Source organism: Chelonoidis abingdonii, chromosome 2 (genome assembly GCF_003597395.2).
Source record: "Chelonoidis abingdonii isolate Lonesome George chromosome 2, CheloAbing_2.0, whole genome shotgun sequence".
Taxonomy (NCBI): domain Eukaryota; kingdom Metazoa; phylum Chordata; order Testudines; family Testudinidae; genus Chelonoidis; species Chelonoidis abingdonii.
Genome location: NC_133770.1, coordinates 21,847,837 through 21,863,908, shown reverse-complemented (window position 1 = coordinate 21,863,908; position 16,072 = coordinate 21,847,837). Strand labels below are relative to the sequence as shown.

General features: G+C 38.0%; 2 protein-coding genes across 2 annotated transcripts in view; both read right to left on the bottom strand.

Moving 5' to 3' along the window:
- The window catches only part of NOM1 (nucleolar protein with MIF4G domain 1), a 368,675-nt gene that overhangs the window by 56,016 nt on the left and 296,587 nt on the right, over positions 1–16,072 (bottom strand). The gene's annotated exons all lie outside the window — the stretch shown is intronic.
- Positions 1–16,072, bottom strand: part of UBE3C (ubiquitin protein ligase E3C) — a 189,246-nt gene that overhangs the window by 42,426 nt on the left and 130,748 nt on the right. The gene's annotated exons all lie outside the window — the stretch shown is intronic.

Genomic DNA, 16,072 nt, shown 5'->3' with positions numbered 1-16,072 from the left:
TTTACAAATAAGTTATCTGCCCATTGCAAAAGCCATGGCATTTTCAAACTCTTTCTAACATATATCGACACTATGAATATAACCATTGCTGGGAACCCGTTAGACACCACCATTCATTTACAAGAAAAACAAGGGTTATCAGTGCCAATACCACCTCCTCCAGAATGTCTTCATATCAGATGAAAGATCTCTCTTCTATGCCATTAGTCAACTCATACAGCTATAGTGAAGCAGATTCCAGAGTTTCCATTCTTACCCTCTAATTTGCCAGCTGTTTCAAAGGTAAAACGTGAGTGCAATTCTACTCTGAAAAATAACTATGTAAAAATTGCCTCTTCTTACTAATAAATAGCAGATCTTCATTTTTTCTGTAATCAGAGTCAATGTTGCATACTTTGGTGAACAAAAAACATTACTCCTTTTTTCCTCCTGTTAAACTGGAAGAAATAACACAGCTAAGAAAGAGAAATGGCTGGATTCTATTCCTTACTGTGCATCATCAACATGATTTGCTAATTTCCAATTACAATGCCTATCAGCTATACCTGTGCAATATAACAAACTAAAGTCACTGGTGGGGCACAGGGGCAATCAAAGGCATAAGTTAGCCTGGCTAAACATTTATTATTGTTGATGTGAGAGTATGAAAGAATCCACCTTGATTTTCAATTCCCATCATCGATGGATTTTTATTTTTATAAACTGTAAACCGAAAGTATTTGATCTAGAAATTGTGACGCTACATAGAACCTCACTAATCCATTTTTTTTACTGAGTCAAACTTTGAAAAGTGATTATACTCTATGTAAACTCCATGCATATTCCAACTTGTGGGTCAGAGAAAATATCCAATGATAGCCATCCTCAAAAAGAGGGAGAAGGGGAAATGTGTGGAGGAAGAGAGAGAAGATTAAAATTTTACAGTGGTGTGTGTCTGGGGAGGGGGAAGTAGAGAGAAGGAAAAGCATCCAAATGTTATACACTTATAACATAAAAATAGTTAAAAATGTGCATCTTACATTCAGACCTTCTCCTACTGTTCATCAGCCATATTAGCATTTTTCTCTAAACCACAGTTCAACTATCATGACCTCTGTATTTCCCACTACACCAATGGAGAGAGAACGGGGGAAAGGGCATCAGGAGGCTATTACTGACCGTTTCCCTTTATGCTGTTTGAAAGTTTAGCTATTTCTGTGTTACTCAATTCCTCTGAGATTGCTGTAAGTATTTAGAAAAGGAAATAATACATAAGCAAGGAAAACAATGAAGAGCACGAATCACCTAGTGATAGCCTAACAAAGGTGTTAAAGAAAACACTCACAATTACTTAAACTTTTGAAGGAACATTTTTTGGTTGTCTTGTTAGACTAACCATTAAGAATGCATGAATAATGAGTTCAAAACCAAAGGATGTATTTATACATATAACTATATGATTTATTCAAGGGGTGGAAGTTGAACCCCGCATTTGTGTAGCTGACTTTAAAAGTAAACTAAAAGTGTAAATCATTAATTTGCAATGTATAAGGTCACTGTTTGCCATTCATGCATTATTAACAATAAAACCATTGTAATTCCTTAAATATATCAAAGCTACCTGAATTTAAAATGGAATCCCATCTATGACTCATAAAATGTAAATGCAGAGGTATAATTTTTTTTTAAAACAAGGCAGGTTTAAACCTTTAAAGCATTTAATATACAAGGACTAATAAATGATAGCACTAAAAACCATGATCACATCAGCTAAATGGATTATAAATTAAATTTCCATAACGTATGCAACTGAAATACAAATGTAGGCATAAATCAAGGTATTTTCTAAACACAGGTTAATTACACAAATTCGAAAACTGTCTATTTTTTATGCAAAATAATCCACTTAGCATTTTTCATATTGGTCTTAATTCTTGGCCACTAGCAACACTTGCTCCTAGAAGCCTATCAATAACTCTGTGTCAAGAAAAAATAGCAATAGGTATATTGAAGAAACTTGTATGTTATTTTTCAAGTGTCTGTCTTTTATGAGTGTTTATTGCCAGAAATTGTGCCAAAATGATCTGAAATAAAAAGGATTAATTATAGTAGAAGCCTTTTAATATAAGTGAGTGCACTAGCGATGCAATTAATGCAAATCGTGATGCTATCAGGAGAATAAATGTGAACCACCATTTCTGTTTGCTGCCAAATAACTTTAGTAATTTACTACATTAAGAATCAATAAAAAAATAATGCTTTTCAAATGCATCACTATCAATCTTCAGGTAGTTCCAAACTGAACATTTATAACAATCTAAAAACTATATAAAACATTTTTAAGTCATCTTGATTGTGCAGGTAGGTGATAACTTTAATTGCAGCTTATGTTAGCCAAGTGATTCTAAATATAAAAAGTAAAGTTCATTTGTAAACAAGGTAAAATAAACAGTAAATATTCTAATTAGTGTAAAAGCTAAGTTTTGGTTTGCATGTCCTAATAAAGTTTTCTCTTTGATAACTTAAGTCACGATCAGCGAGGTGAAGTATAATATAACAAAGTCAACACTGCACTGAAGTGGACATATGCTCTACTCTGCAGGAATCTGCCTAGATTGTGAACTTTTATCTTTCAAGCACAGACTAAGAGCAGCAAACGCCTGAGGGAAGAAATTAGCTTACACTTGAGATGGGATCTGTTCTAACTCCTTCTCTTTGACCACAACTCTGATATCTCCTGTTCATACCCTGGTGCATGAGACCAAGGAACCATAATGGCTGATCCAATTACAAACAAACAAACACACACACACTCACTCCCTTGCTACTATTACAAGAACTCTAGTCCTTCACTCAGCCAAGCTTTCTTTAGCCCTTAATGGTTGGCTCTTTTAGAATCCATTGGAGGATGACACTAGTGCTTGGGAGGTCATGTGCCCTACTTTCCTATGTTAATTTGTCCTTTAATTTACTCCCTTGCATTGGCTAATCTGTCATTATCATGTAGACCCAGGAGTTGAACATAATTACAGAAAGGAAGTAACCCAAACAGAAAGTCATGAAAGAAGCAAATCTAGCCTAAGGCCTGAGAATGAATAGATTATGGGCCTGGTTTTAACAGGTGACAAACATCTTCAAAGACAATGAAAACTAAATAGTGCCTCCCAGGATCAGGTCCAATCTTGCCCCCACTGATTTTAAAAAGGGCAGAAGTGGAAGTGGATCCTTTCTTGGATTGGGAAGACTGCCAGTAAAACTCAGCTCAGGCCACTCATTTATCATTCCTCAAATTTTGAATCCTAGTGCTCAATCCTGCAACCAGATCCCTGCAGGCAGACCCTTGCACTTATCCAAAGCCCCACTGAATCCACCTGCATGGAGACACTGCAGGATAAGGGCCCAAGTCAGCACTTTCCTGGTTGCCAAAAATCAACACACCATAGAAAGAAATGGCCATTCTACATATACACATACAAAGTGTTTTTTTTTTAATGGAGAAGAGGATAAGATATTTTTCTCAAACACAAAAGGTATCAGATACCTTAAATGTGTAACAAATACATTCAAGCAAATGTTATATAAAACAATAAAAACAATAGCTCTGAGATGTTTACCAATATCATCTCATGAAAAACCAGAACTGATTTTGTACCTGTCCTGTAATTTCAGTGACTTCTCTGAAATTTCTGGTTGTAGGGGAAAGCTTTTGTTTGTTGTACCTAGTGTCTTGGATAAATTTCATTAGGTTGCTTACATTCTCTCTCATCTACTGCTTTAAATGGATACAGTATTCTCCCTCCTCATCTTCTGTACCTCTATTTTTGGATAGTCTTGCTGGGGTCATTATAACGGTTGCCACACATACCACAGAGATCCAATACCATAGCATTATACTATATGCATACTGTAGCAATTTTATAGAAACTGTGTAAATAGTTATGTTCATTTCTATTGAAATACCATAAAAGTAGTAATAAAAATTTACATTTCTATTATGCTTTTCATTTAAGAAATTTGCAGTTTTACAAATATTAGTGAATTTATCCTCTCAACACCCACCTGAGGTAGGCATTCTGTTATCTATTTTCCATAGCAACGGAAAAATGAGGCACTGAGAATTTAAGCAACTTGCCACAAGTCACAAAAGTCTTTGGTGGAGTGAAATAGTCCTGAGCCTTAACCTCAAGACCATTTTTTCTCCCTTTATAATATTAAATAGTTACATTTACAAATATAAATAAAAAGTTACCTGAATATATTCAGAACAAATATATATCCAGACTGAAGTGCAAATGGTTACAATATAGGATAGACAAAGGGGACAATTTGTTTGACTTCTAGACCTTTTATAGCATACCAACAGAGATAGAAATGTGTTTGCCTAAACCACAAGATATATCATAACACTCAGGTTTTAAAAAAAGGTTTTAAACATATTATTGCTTATGATATTGAAGACAGGAATGGGTAGAGTAAGATAGGGACACACAAAACTTTTAGAATATTTTTATACTCATTTTTTCTGATGTTTTAAAAGTTTTAAGAGGCTAAAAATGAATAAATGACATTTTTCCAGGGTTATCAAAGCTGACAGTGTCTCTTGGCAGTTGTAGCCCAATGTCCTGATGTTGCATCTTCCTACTGTAATGTGATGAGACATTATTATGGTCAGTTAAGGGCATTTTAGAAACTCAGATGGTGAATTTATTACTTAATGAGTGACACTCAAAGTGGAAAAGTTGAGAGTTGAAATTCTGAGGAACATTTGTGGATGGGCAGGAGATAACAGAATATCACAGAGACAGCAGAAGAAGATAAGCTAACATGTTTTGAGAATGCTGTTATCATGTATCATCAAAACAATCCTCAGGGCAGGGACTACACCTTTTCTATATTCAGCACAATACGGAGCACATGCCACACATCCTAAGGCTATGTATACTGTCCATTACCCTACTACTTACGTACTACACAGGCACATTAGATCTGCGTATTATGGTCAGAGACAGAAAGACAGATATGATGGAAAAGCTCTTCCAAAGGGAAATTCTTGTATTGTGTTCTAATATTGGCCACGCTTTGAGTTGATCTAGTCATTTCAGTGTGCAACAAGTTAATACAGAATGTACAAAGGATTTAGTAGCTTGGAATAACAGAGCTTACATGAATGTTAGAGCAGGCTGATTAAGGATCCTAACCTGCAAAGCAGATACATGCATGTACCCAGGCACCCACACTGAGTGTGTTGGGACTTCAGGAAAGGTTCTGCTCCAGTGCTTTTTTTTTTTGTAGGATCGGGGCCCAAATAAGTTCTCACTTATGACTCCCAATATCTTCTGTATGAGGAAAAATGATTTACGATTACTTTACATACTCTCCATTAACCCTTTATAACCCAACACCACTTTAAAAAAAACACTGCAATGATAAAGTAAAAAACACCTAGAAAGTGAGTGTGGTCTTGAAGGCTCACAAAGGAAATGACTGAATTTGGAAAGACTGGTCTTTTAAAACTAAGTTATTTCCTTCATCAGCCTTCAAGACCCCAGGGATCTAGAGAGTAACCTTCTCTAATTTAGCTATTTGTAAACAATTATTAAATAATACTTAGCACTTTTATAGTGAAATTCATCTTCAAAGCTAATAAAAATGATAGAAAATAGAGAATCATTAGTACTTTCTCCTACCTTATATTATTTATATTTCATGCTGTTCACAAATCCCTCTTTAAAATAGCCTAATTCTTTGTGGCCTGGTTAAACAAAAGTTAAATGTGAAGACTGACTGCATAAAAACTAATTCAAGAAGTGTTTTTTCTTTATCGTGACTCACTGCCCTCTCCTTACTCATTTTACCATTTTTTCAAAACTAGTATTTTCTCATTTTGAAGCATGGAATCATTTCTTATAGACATGAGCATAACAAAATTTTTGAAAGTGAGAAAAAGTAGATTAACATATTGCTTTTAACACAATTATGGAAAAACAAATTATAAAACAAGAATATCAGCTCTGTGTTATTATTTGGTTGCTGTAACCACTGCCCTTCAGTCTGCATTTCAATGAATGCAATGTATTATATTATTACAGTATAGAAAGACCCACTCATGTCATTCTAAAATTGGAAAATCTGCTATATAAAATATTTTTCTTTTAAATATTGCTGTACTTTTTTTTGGCCATTACTGCATAGCCCTTTTGCTTCATAAAACATAAGACTAAGACTTTACAGAACAGGTGCCTAAAGTTGTGTCTTAAATTCATGTTTAGGCACCTAACAAGTGGCCCAATTTTCAAAAGTGCTGAGTATGCAAAGGTTTATTTTACTTCAATATGCTACTATTTTACTTCTGGAATTCTAAGTAGAAATATGATTTTCAAAGGATATAAAATAAGATGAGATTGGTGGTCTCAAACTAACTCTTGCTAGTTATTTATTAACATCACGAAACCACCACAACATACCACAGCACTACTAAAATCCTCAGCTCTTCAGAGGAGTAAAGTTTTCAGATAAAGCAAAATCATTTGTAAATTGGTATTATCTTTGATTTCTTGCCTGCTGGAAATGTTGAAGGTCAGCAAGTACAAGTTCATAAAAGCTCCAGCCATTTTGGGTAACTGAGTTTTTCGGTTGTGGAAAGCTTGCTTGTCAAATTTGCTGCAGTCAATGTAAAAATCTGAAATTGATTAGAAGTTTGTGATAAGCAGAGAATGTACTAGTGACTAATACCTTAAAAATCTAGGGATGTGATTCTTAATTGTCTATCATAGAATACATTTCCAATTAAACTATTTGAGAATTTCTGCTATAATGACCTTGAGTCATTTTGATTCATAAATGACGATTCACACCAAAGAATATTTGTATTACAAGAATAGTGGAGAGCCATTTTTGATCACCAAAACAATATAAAGCACTTCACATCTACTCACTATGAGGGAGTGTTATAATGAGGACAGGAAAACATCATTCTAACTTACACTACAATTGATAGCAAAAAGTAGTCTAGAAGTACAGGTCAATCAACCATTGACTCCACCACTTACCCCTACGGCCCCCTCCACATGTCACCATAAGGCCTGCTCCCTGGGTAATTACTTCCAGGGTTGAGATTAACATATGACTAAAAACAAGGGGTATTATGTGACCCTTCTAAGAACTCCTCCTACAACCCTCTACCAACTGGAGTGGATTTCAGCTCTGTAGGACCCCCCCCCGAGAGTGGGTTTGACCAAGCAGGGCAAGTTCAGGGACAGGGAGACCCATTCAAAAGAGGGGCCTGTGATGCCTCTAAGAACGCCTCCAACCACCTTCTTCCAGTAGGCACGGGTTTCACTCCTTTATGCCCTCCTGGAAGGGAAACATTTATAAATTGGAATAGGAACAGAACGAGGATCTAGGCAGAACCCTCAATCTCCGGAGCTCAACAGTTGGCTGGTTGGCAGTACCACCCCTGAAGCCCCATCGCTGTGTGGAATAAGCCATTTTGTTTCAAGAGCATATTTCTCAGAAATCGTGGAAACACTGAGGGGAAAACATGTCCTCTTTCATTACCCCTATGAGAATTACAGAATTCATTTTAGCTCTGAGAGCACTCAGTTGTCTGTGGAGAAAGCACTACTTTAGGAGCAGGGAGCTGTCGAGGGGAGTCTTTGGCCCAACCATTGATGGATACCTCAGAACCAGACTGACTAGCATGATGGCCACCAAGCCATGGAAGAAGGCAACTATGGCTGATTGAAGAAGATGAATGGCAAAGATGTTGCTCAAGTAAACAGACTATAAAAAGTAGCAGTCAAGGATGGGGTGTAGTAGAGTAGGAACTGACCTAGGGTGGCATAAATACAAAAAATAGCAGACTTACAGCTGTTTCTTTTCTGAAAGTCTCCACAGCTCAATGACAACCTTTCTAAAAGACCTGGAGATGCTGTACAACGCTGCATCAGAGAGCAAAGGTGAATCAGATCCAACTTGTTTTTGCTGAAGATCAAGCCAACTTGTTGAAGAGGACACAAAGTGCGAGGAGGAGGATGGATTTAAGGAAGGACCTTGCCATAGCACTAACAACCAGTGCCATGCTGAGAGTGTAAACGAGTCAAGCAGTCTACTGTAAGCATTTCTGTTTATGCTGTCCTTGATCTTGTCTTTGGGAGAAGCTTTTTGAAGACTGTGAGGGCTGTGTTATAGATGTGCCAGACCAGCGGCATCATAACTGAATGAACTGGACTTCAGAGAATAGAAACAGCATGCTCCAGACCCTGTGTGCTGACCTGTGTTTGTAAAGCTTATTAAACGCCATTATTGCCATAGGTTACGCAATGCCAGTGCTTAACCCAAGAAAATTTAGCTACCGGGGTGACCTTGGTAAATGCTGTGCACAGCGCTTGAGATTCTAACAGTTTTAAACAAAAATTACCAAATCAAAGGATACCCACTTAGTCCATTATATTGACTGCGTGAGCCACAAAAAATGGTTACAGAACATTGATTTAGGAAACAGACTAACGGTAAGAAATCTGCAAGGATTAAGTTAGAGAATAGTGAGGGGACAAGCATGTGATAAATTATAATAAAACTTGGTATCTGTAAATAAAAATATCTATTGAAAAGGTCTTTGTGAGTATCTGTGTTTCTGTTACAAGGACTATGTGGCCCTTAAACAAGATGAAAGTTTTGATGGGGAATCTCAGTTTGTTTTCAAGAGTTGTGTGTCTTTTAAATATAAATTAGTTTGTGAAAACTCAGCTATTACGTCTTTAATAGAAGAAACCTATTTACAGCAAAAAGCTAAAATGCATGTAGTAAAATCCAAGGGAGAAAAAAAGGAAAAACAAGTTTAAAGCAAAATATCCTATATTCTGTATAAAACATAGATATTTGAGTACAACAGAGTTAACTCAATACCATCAAACTACCATGGTTTATCTATGACCTATTGAAAAATGGGGTTGTGTGGATCTACTGACTTCAGGTGTAATCACACACCCATGTTTAATAATATATGGAGATATACTTATCTCATAGAACTGGAAGGGACCCCGAAGGGTCATTGAGTTCAGCCCCCTGCCTCCACTAGCAGGACCAAGTACTGATTTTGCCCCAGATCCTTAAGTGGCCCACTCAAGGACTGAACTCCCAACTGTGGGTTTAGCAGGCCAGTGCTCAAACCACTGAGCTATTTCTCCCCCCAAAGCCCATGTTTTCTTAATGTTCCATCAGGATTATGCATATTAGGCCTTGCTGAGGTTGGAAAAATTATCAGTAATTAGGTTTGATGGGTATTTACTCAGAGTAAGTGGGGGAGGTAAGTTCTGTTACTATTAAATTAAATAAAACCTCAGAAATTTGTATATTACTATGGGTCAGTCCTTCTAGTAACTCAAAGTCATTTCAAGTTTTAAAATACTATATTTTCAAAAATAAACAATGATTTAACTCAAAAAATGAAATTTTGCAAGGATTCAGAAACCTCCATTATATTTATAAAACAAGAACATGCCGTAGGAACAATCAAACATTTAAAAGTTATGAGTATTTGTAGGGTGTTTACTATGGTTGTGCTACATCCATTTTTATTTAAGTACACAGAACTTTAAGCACAAAAGAAATGTGTTTAAAATGAAAAAAATTAAGACATGCATTGAGATCTACAAGGCCCCCAGTCAGGAGAGGATGCAGTAACACTAAGGATTGTTGTATATGGTGATCTGCTGTTTAATTCTGTAAGATATACCTATAGTGCTCTGTTTTTGATTGAAACAGAAAAACATATTTTAACTAAAAATTAGACAAAACCATTAAGAGAATTTAATAAGAGTTTAAATTTTCACCCATAGATCACAAAAGGGAATGTTTAGAGAGGGGTGCATAAACTCCTTACGTATCTATTTATTAAGAGCTGTAGTGATCAAAACACCTGCTAACTACAGACACTGAAGTTTGTTGAAAAAAGAGTTAAGTTGGCATAAAATCGTGAGCTTTTCTGGAGACTGTCTTTTATAACAGAAACCAGAATGGCTGCTCATGGACTGCAAGACGTTGCTTTTTTTAACTCTGGAAATATATATTATATAATCTTACTCTTTGTACATGCTGTCCTTACTAATAATGATACATGTCTTTATTGCAGTGTGATCTGTTTAGTATGGAAAGAACAATTTCAAGCTGTATTTCACCAGTGCGAAGTACAATCCCATTTTAACTATGACTGTGCTTAATACTGGTTGGTTTGTTTTTTAAAGTGGTATTCAACAGGTTGTACATGAGTTTGGTGCATTTGGGGAATACTACTAAAATTTTGCTTAACCCACAGGCCCAAATATACTTGGGGGAAAAAATAACCATGTGTGAGCATCCCTTTTCCCTGTGATGGGAAGTAAATTTCTGTAACTGACTTTTAAATGTGTTTTTAAAATAGTCCTTTTAAAAGTTTGGTTTTAATAATTAAATTGTTGTTTGTGATTTAGGGCATATGCAGGAGATAGGGGTGGGTTTTTTAAACAGGGATTTTGTTGCAAACTTTGTTTTTGGGTGCCTGGGGACAACATGCTTGTATTAAAAATGTCTATGTATTGGAAAACCACTAGGGATAGAAAGAAACCAAAACCTTTGTGTCGGTGTTTGTTTTACAGCCTGAAATGGATTTTGTAAAGCTGAGTTGGAGGCTGACTCTCACATAGTGTCTGATGTAGAAGACACACCTGATGGTTCTGTGGAGAAACCTCCAAAACACTCTGAAAATGTAGGTGCAGACCCCCCAACAGACGTGTATATGGAGTGAGTAAGAAGCTGGCAATGGGTATTACGTAGATTTAGGAATGAGATGTATTCTGAGGAATTCATTTTGTTAATCTTGAATGTAAAAATTCAAGCCAGCAGGTTATTGAAACCACACACAGGGGAATACAGTTAGTTCTTGAAAACATTAATGGTAGGCTAGCCCCAGATGATTTTGTTCAATTATGTTTAGACAGCTGTAATTTAAACAATTCTTTGTTTTCAGTAAGAAGAACTAGGAATGACCTGGGTGCTGAAGATTTCTAATCAGGCTGCTAAACTGCTAAAGAGTAATAGGGTGATACTTGTTGATGGAACCATATGCATCATTGTGACAACTGCAAAAAACATGGATGGGGGTGGCCGTAGAGTTTTAAATTCTATCCATAATAATCTTAATCATCCATAAAAAGAAACTGTATTTAGTTGACTTGACTTACACCAGTACTAATCTGTTTGTTGCTGTCTCTTGGCTGTCACGTCTGACAGTAAACCTACAGATGCAGAACTGTTATATGGGTCAAGAAAGTTCCATGAGAAACTGGGGTGGTCAGATCAAAAGATTAGGCTCAGCGATCTAGCACTGTTTGAACAGCATTTACAAGTCAATGTACAGGTGTGCTTTAAGTGGAGGAAAGGGGGCGGGGTTTTGTTTTTAAACGTGAGACACAGTGTATCTCGAGCCTTTTTTTAACCTGCTGTACAATAAGCATTATTATGGAGCTCCGGAGGTAAAAAAGTTGTTTGATGTGAGAAATTATTGAGAGTTCTGTCACAGGCTGTACAGTCACCAACATTTGCAGGTATCTGTGCTGCCTCTGCTTAAGCACAATGCGTGCAGACAGCATGGGCATTCAACTAGGATGCCCTAGCTGTAGACTATATTGCAGGTACAAGGAGCATTCAAAAAGACGCAGACTCTGCATGAAAAAAACAAGTATGTCTAAAACTTTATGTGATAAGGGTCAGTCTTATGTTGACATGGGGTACAAATGCAAAGCGAGATGCTGTTAAGCAGAGACAAGGTATCACCTCCAGGGATGTAAACAGTCACCTATATTTTATGGATAAACTTAGAAAGCCTGAATTATCAGAAAAATATAATTTTCTACAATTTTCAATGCACGCAAGGGACAGCATTGCATATGCCCAGGTACATTTTTGCTACGCCCTTGAAGCCAGAAAAATCCTGAGAGTTTAAGGGCAGCAAGTGTCTTTCTGCCTTTTTTAAGACTTGTTTTGGAAAAAGCTCCAGGACTACTCATTCACAGCGCACAATTCCAAAGGTTATGGCAAGTACCTCATTGTCAGACAGTTACTGAAGGAAAAGATATTGTCAGAACTGATAATATAACGTAGTAAACTGGTGTGAATGTGACACAGTCACAATGACAAATTTAAACAAATTTTATTAATCAGCTGATTTAACACACCATTTTACAGCAGACTGTGAAAAACGGACACTAAGACCCTGGCCTATACAGGGTCTGAGCTGCTTCATTCTTCTGTTCTGTTCTTATCCAAGGTCTGCTCTTGAGATCTGTCTCACGCATGAGCAAAAACAGCTGATGCATGACAGATTTACCCACACAGGGCTACAGATGTGTGGTTCCCAAAGGCCTTGTCGAGCTGTCAAGAGATTTTCAGAAAACAAACAGCTGAAAGTCCACTGTTTTTTAGATTTATGCAACCCCAGATCAGTTCCTACTCATTAAACCCCATCCTTTTTATAGTTATTTACCTGAGCAACGTCTTCGACAGTCACCTTGTTCGACTCTGATGAGCCACGGTTGCCTTCCTCCATGAAGGTGAATGTTCGGTGGCCATCATGCTCGTCAGTCTGCCTCATGAGCAGTTGGGTCTCAGGGTCAGGTTCCAACATATCCATCAACAGCTGAACTAAAGGGCTCCCCTCGACAGCTCCCTGCTCCTCAGAACTGTTGCTGACGTAGTGTTTTCTCTGCAGGTGACTGAGCAGCCTTGAAACTAAAACGAATTCCATAATTCTCATGGGAGTAATGAAGGAGGCCATGTTTCCCCTCTGTTTCCACCATTTCTGAAAACCACACTCTTGAAACAAGATGGCTTCTTCCACACAATGATCGGGCTTCAGGGGGTGGTGTTGCCAACTGGGCAAATACTGAGCTCCACAGTTTGAGGGTTCTGGCCTAGACTCTCGTACTATACCTATTTCTGATTGGTACGTTTCCCTTCCAGGAGGGCTTAAGGCGGTGAAACATTCATGTCAATTGGCAGAGGGCTGTGGGAGGTGTTTTTAGAGAGGTCATACATCCCTCTTCTGGACAGGTCTCCATGCCCCTGAACTTGCCCTTATTGGTTATACTCTCTCGGGGAGATCCTACGGGGCTGAAACCGATTCTGATTGGCAAAGAGTGGTGGGAAGAGTTCTTAGAGGGATCTCACACAATCTTTGTTTCTGATCATGTGTTAGTCTCGACTCAAAGTAATATCCCAGAATGCAGTGTCAGGTGGGTGGGGCCTTAGGGGTTGGTACAACATCAATCAAATATTGATCCCCTAAACTGCTATATCATTTGCTTTTCTTGTTATGCATACAAATTCTGCACATTTGAAAAAACCCTGGATGAACTGTAGTTACTAAACTACTACGCTGTTAGTGTTCCTAACTGAAATTCCAGTGATCTGTTTTACAGAATTTTCTTGCTTCAGGTTTAAACATAATTTGATGGGAAGTAAAATGAGACAGCGGAAGTAAATTTGAAACAAAGTTTTACTTTTATCATCTGAATTACAATCTTTTAAAAATAGTCCAGTTATCTATTATTTCCTAACCTCTACACACACTTCATCAAGATAAATCAACATTCATATCAGTAAACCAGTCATTTTTTAATAAGAATTCAAATACAGTGAAGAATTCATTTCAGTAAATATTCTGAACTTAACTTAAATGGACCTAGGTGTTTCCAACTGTGAAAAAAGATCAGAGTGCCATTACCACACACTTTAACTGTTTATTTATTTCTTGTCCAGGAGCTTGATTTAGAGGCAATAAAATGCAATCAGTACACAAACCAGAAACAGAATAATCTGCTAATGGAACTTTTAATTGATAAGTGACCACTGACATGAGGTAATTCTTTCCATGTAGAGCTGCTTGCAGAGACCTTTGTGCACTTTATCGGTAAACAATCACTAACATAAGCATTAAAGAAAATTTAAATACATTATGACTCAATAAATATCACAATCAATCAATATACTCTTTTCCCTCCTAAAGATTTAGTGTTAAAATACTACATTTTAGTAGCCTTTTAGTGCTGGACATATATTTACAATGTTGGTACTAAGTTGAGTACTTTGTAATCAAAAGATAATTGGTTAAGTAAACCAGCACACAAAGGAATTATCAGGTTGAATAACCATGCTAGAAAATAAATTCATACTGATGTATGTAAATATTCATAAAGAGGCTGAGCAGATCCTTTAAAATATCTCAGAGTTGCATATTATGTCATAATTAATGGAACATGCAACTTTCAATGGTAAACTTTTATTTGGGGGATTTACTCTTTTGACCCTTTTAAGCAGATCAGAAAACTTAGGGAAAAATGATCTGCTAAAAAGAGATATTTTTCTTTTTTGAACAATCTTTTAAACTGCTTACTTTTCCCTTTGAAGTCATTGTAAGGAAGATTCATATCATTTTTGACCAAACACAAAAGTACTGTAAGTTTAAGCAATATTTGACTCCTTGATTCCATTTTATTGTTTGAAATGATATAAATAATGACTTTGTACAAACAATCGCTTGTTAACATACTAATTCCACATGCACCTTTTTGGGAATTAATGCTTGCCAATGGAGCTTGCACTACAAATGAATAATACAGTTGACTGATTTAAGCCAAACCAGAGTAGATATTTCCTAAATGGACAAAACTAAAGGGAAAAAAGTATAGCCTACAAATTAGGAAAAAATTCTCGACTGTTAGAAAAACTAGGCAGAAGAAAATTACCACGATAACATCTAACACTATGGGAGCTATAACAGCACAGCTAGTGCGCCATAACTTAGGGTATGGCTACACTTGGAAATGTGCAGCGCTGGGAGTTACAGCTGTGGTTGTACAGCTGTGTAGGAACAGCGCTGCAGTGTGGCCACACTGACAGCTACCAGCGCTGCAGGGTGGCCACATTTGCAGCATTTGCAGCGCTGTTGGGAGTGGTGCATTGTGGGCAGCTATCCCAGAGTTAAGGACTGAACGTGTTTCAAAAGAGGGGGTGGGGTGGAGTGGAAGGAGCGGAGAAGGGGAGAAGATGCAGAGCTCAGATTATTGGAGGCACACCACGGACAGCTCCCTGCCTTGCAAGTTCAATAAGCGGGGGGTGGCGTGAGGTGAGTGGAGTGTACAGGAGCGTCTGGGAGACAGAGAGAGGATTACTGGACCGAAGACATCACTGTTGCAACACCCCGACTCGCCTTGCAAGTTCAAAAAGCGGGGTGGGTGGGAAGTTGAGAGAGCGTCGGGAGACAGAAGAGCTGATTTTTGCGAGCAGAACACTGTGAGCCTCCTGCCTTCAAATTCTGACCATTTCCCCCATCCCTCTCTCAATACAATCTTTAAATGTAAAAAGGTTGTCAACCAGATAAACAGCTTTCTTCCGACGGACTCCCTCCCCCGCCGTGCTGTTGTCTCCTCAAGCAAACAGCTGTACATTCAAAGCTCGCCGGTCGCTCGGCTGGACAAAGAGCAGCTGTGTTTGGTGAGCCCGGGAGTACCTTCCGTTGGTTGTAGACGGGAAATTCTGAAACCTCTTAATACCCTGGAGGCCAAAAACAGCGCTGGTGAGTGCCACACCTGATAGCAGCCTGCATCACCAGCGCTGGATTCGCTACACCCCTAGCAGCCCAGGAGTACAGCCAGCGCTGCAGCCAGGGAGTGCAGCGGCTGGCTGAGCTTTGTAATGTGGAACCGAGTAAGTTGCAGTGCTGTACCCCTCACCAGCGCTTGCAACTTGCCAAGTGTAGCCAAGCCCTTAACCACTTTCTACAGCAAAGGAAGATTAGGCTATCTAGCCTGGTTCCCACAATATCTTTGGGAAGACCCCCACGACTCAAATCTGAGTACACGAGTAAGGAAAAATCCCCCCTTCCCTTCCCTCTCCGGGTTCCTGCTCTGAGCCACTTGAGGATTGATTGCAATCTCTTACATCACATACCAAGAAAACCTTGTCTCCTTCCTCAAAGAGACAGTTCAACACAGGAACTAAAGTGATTCCTCTCTCTTCCCTGTAGCCTGTTCCACCTGGGGACGATAGGAAAAGACCC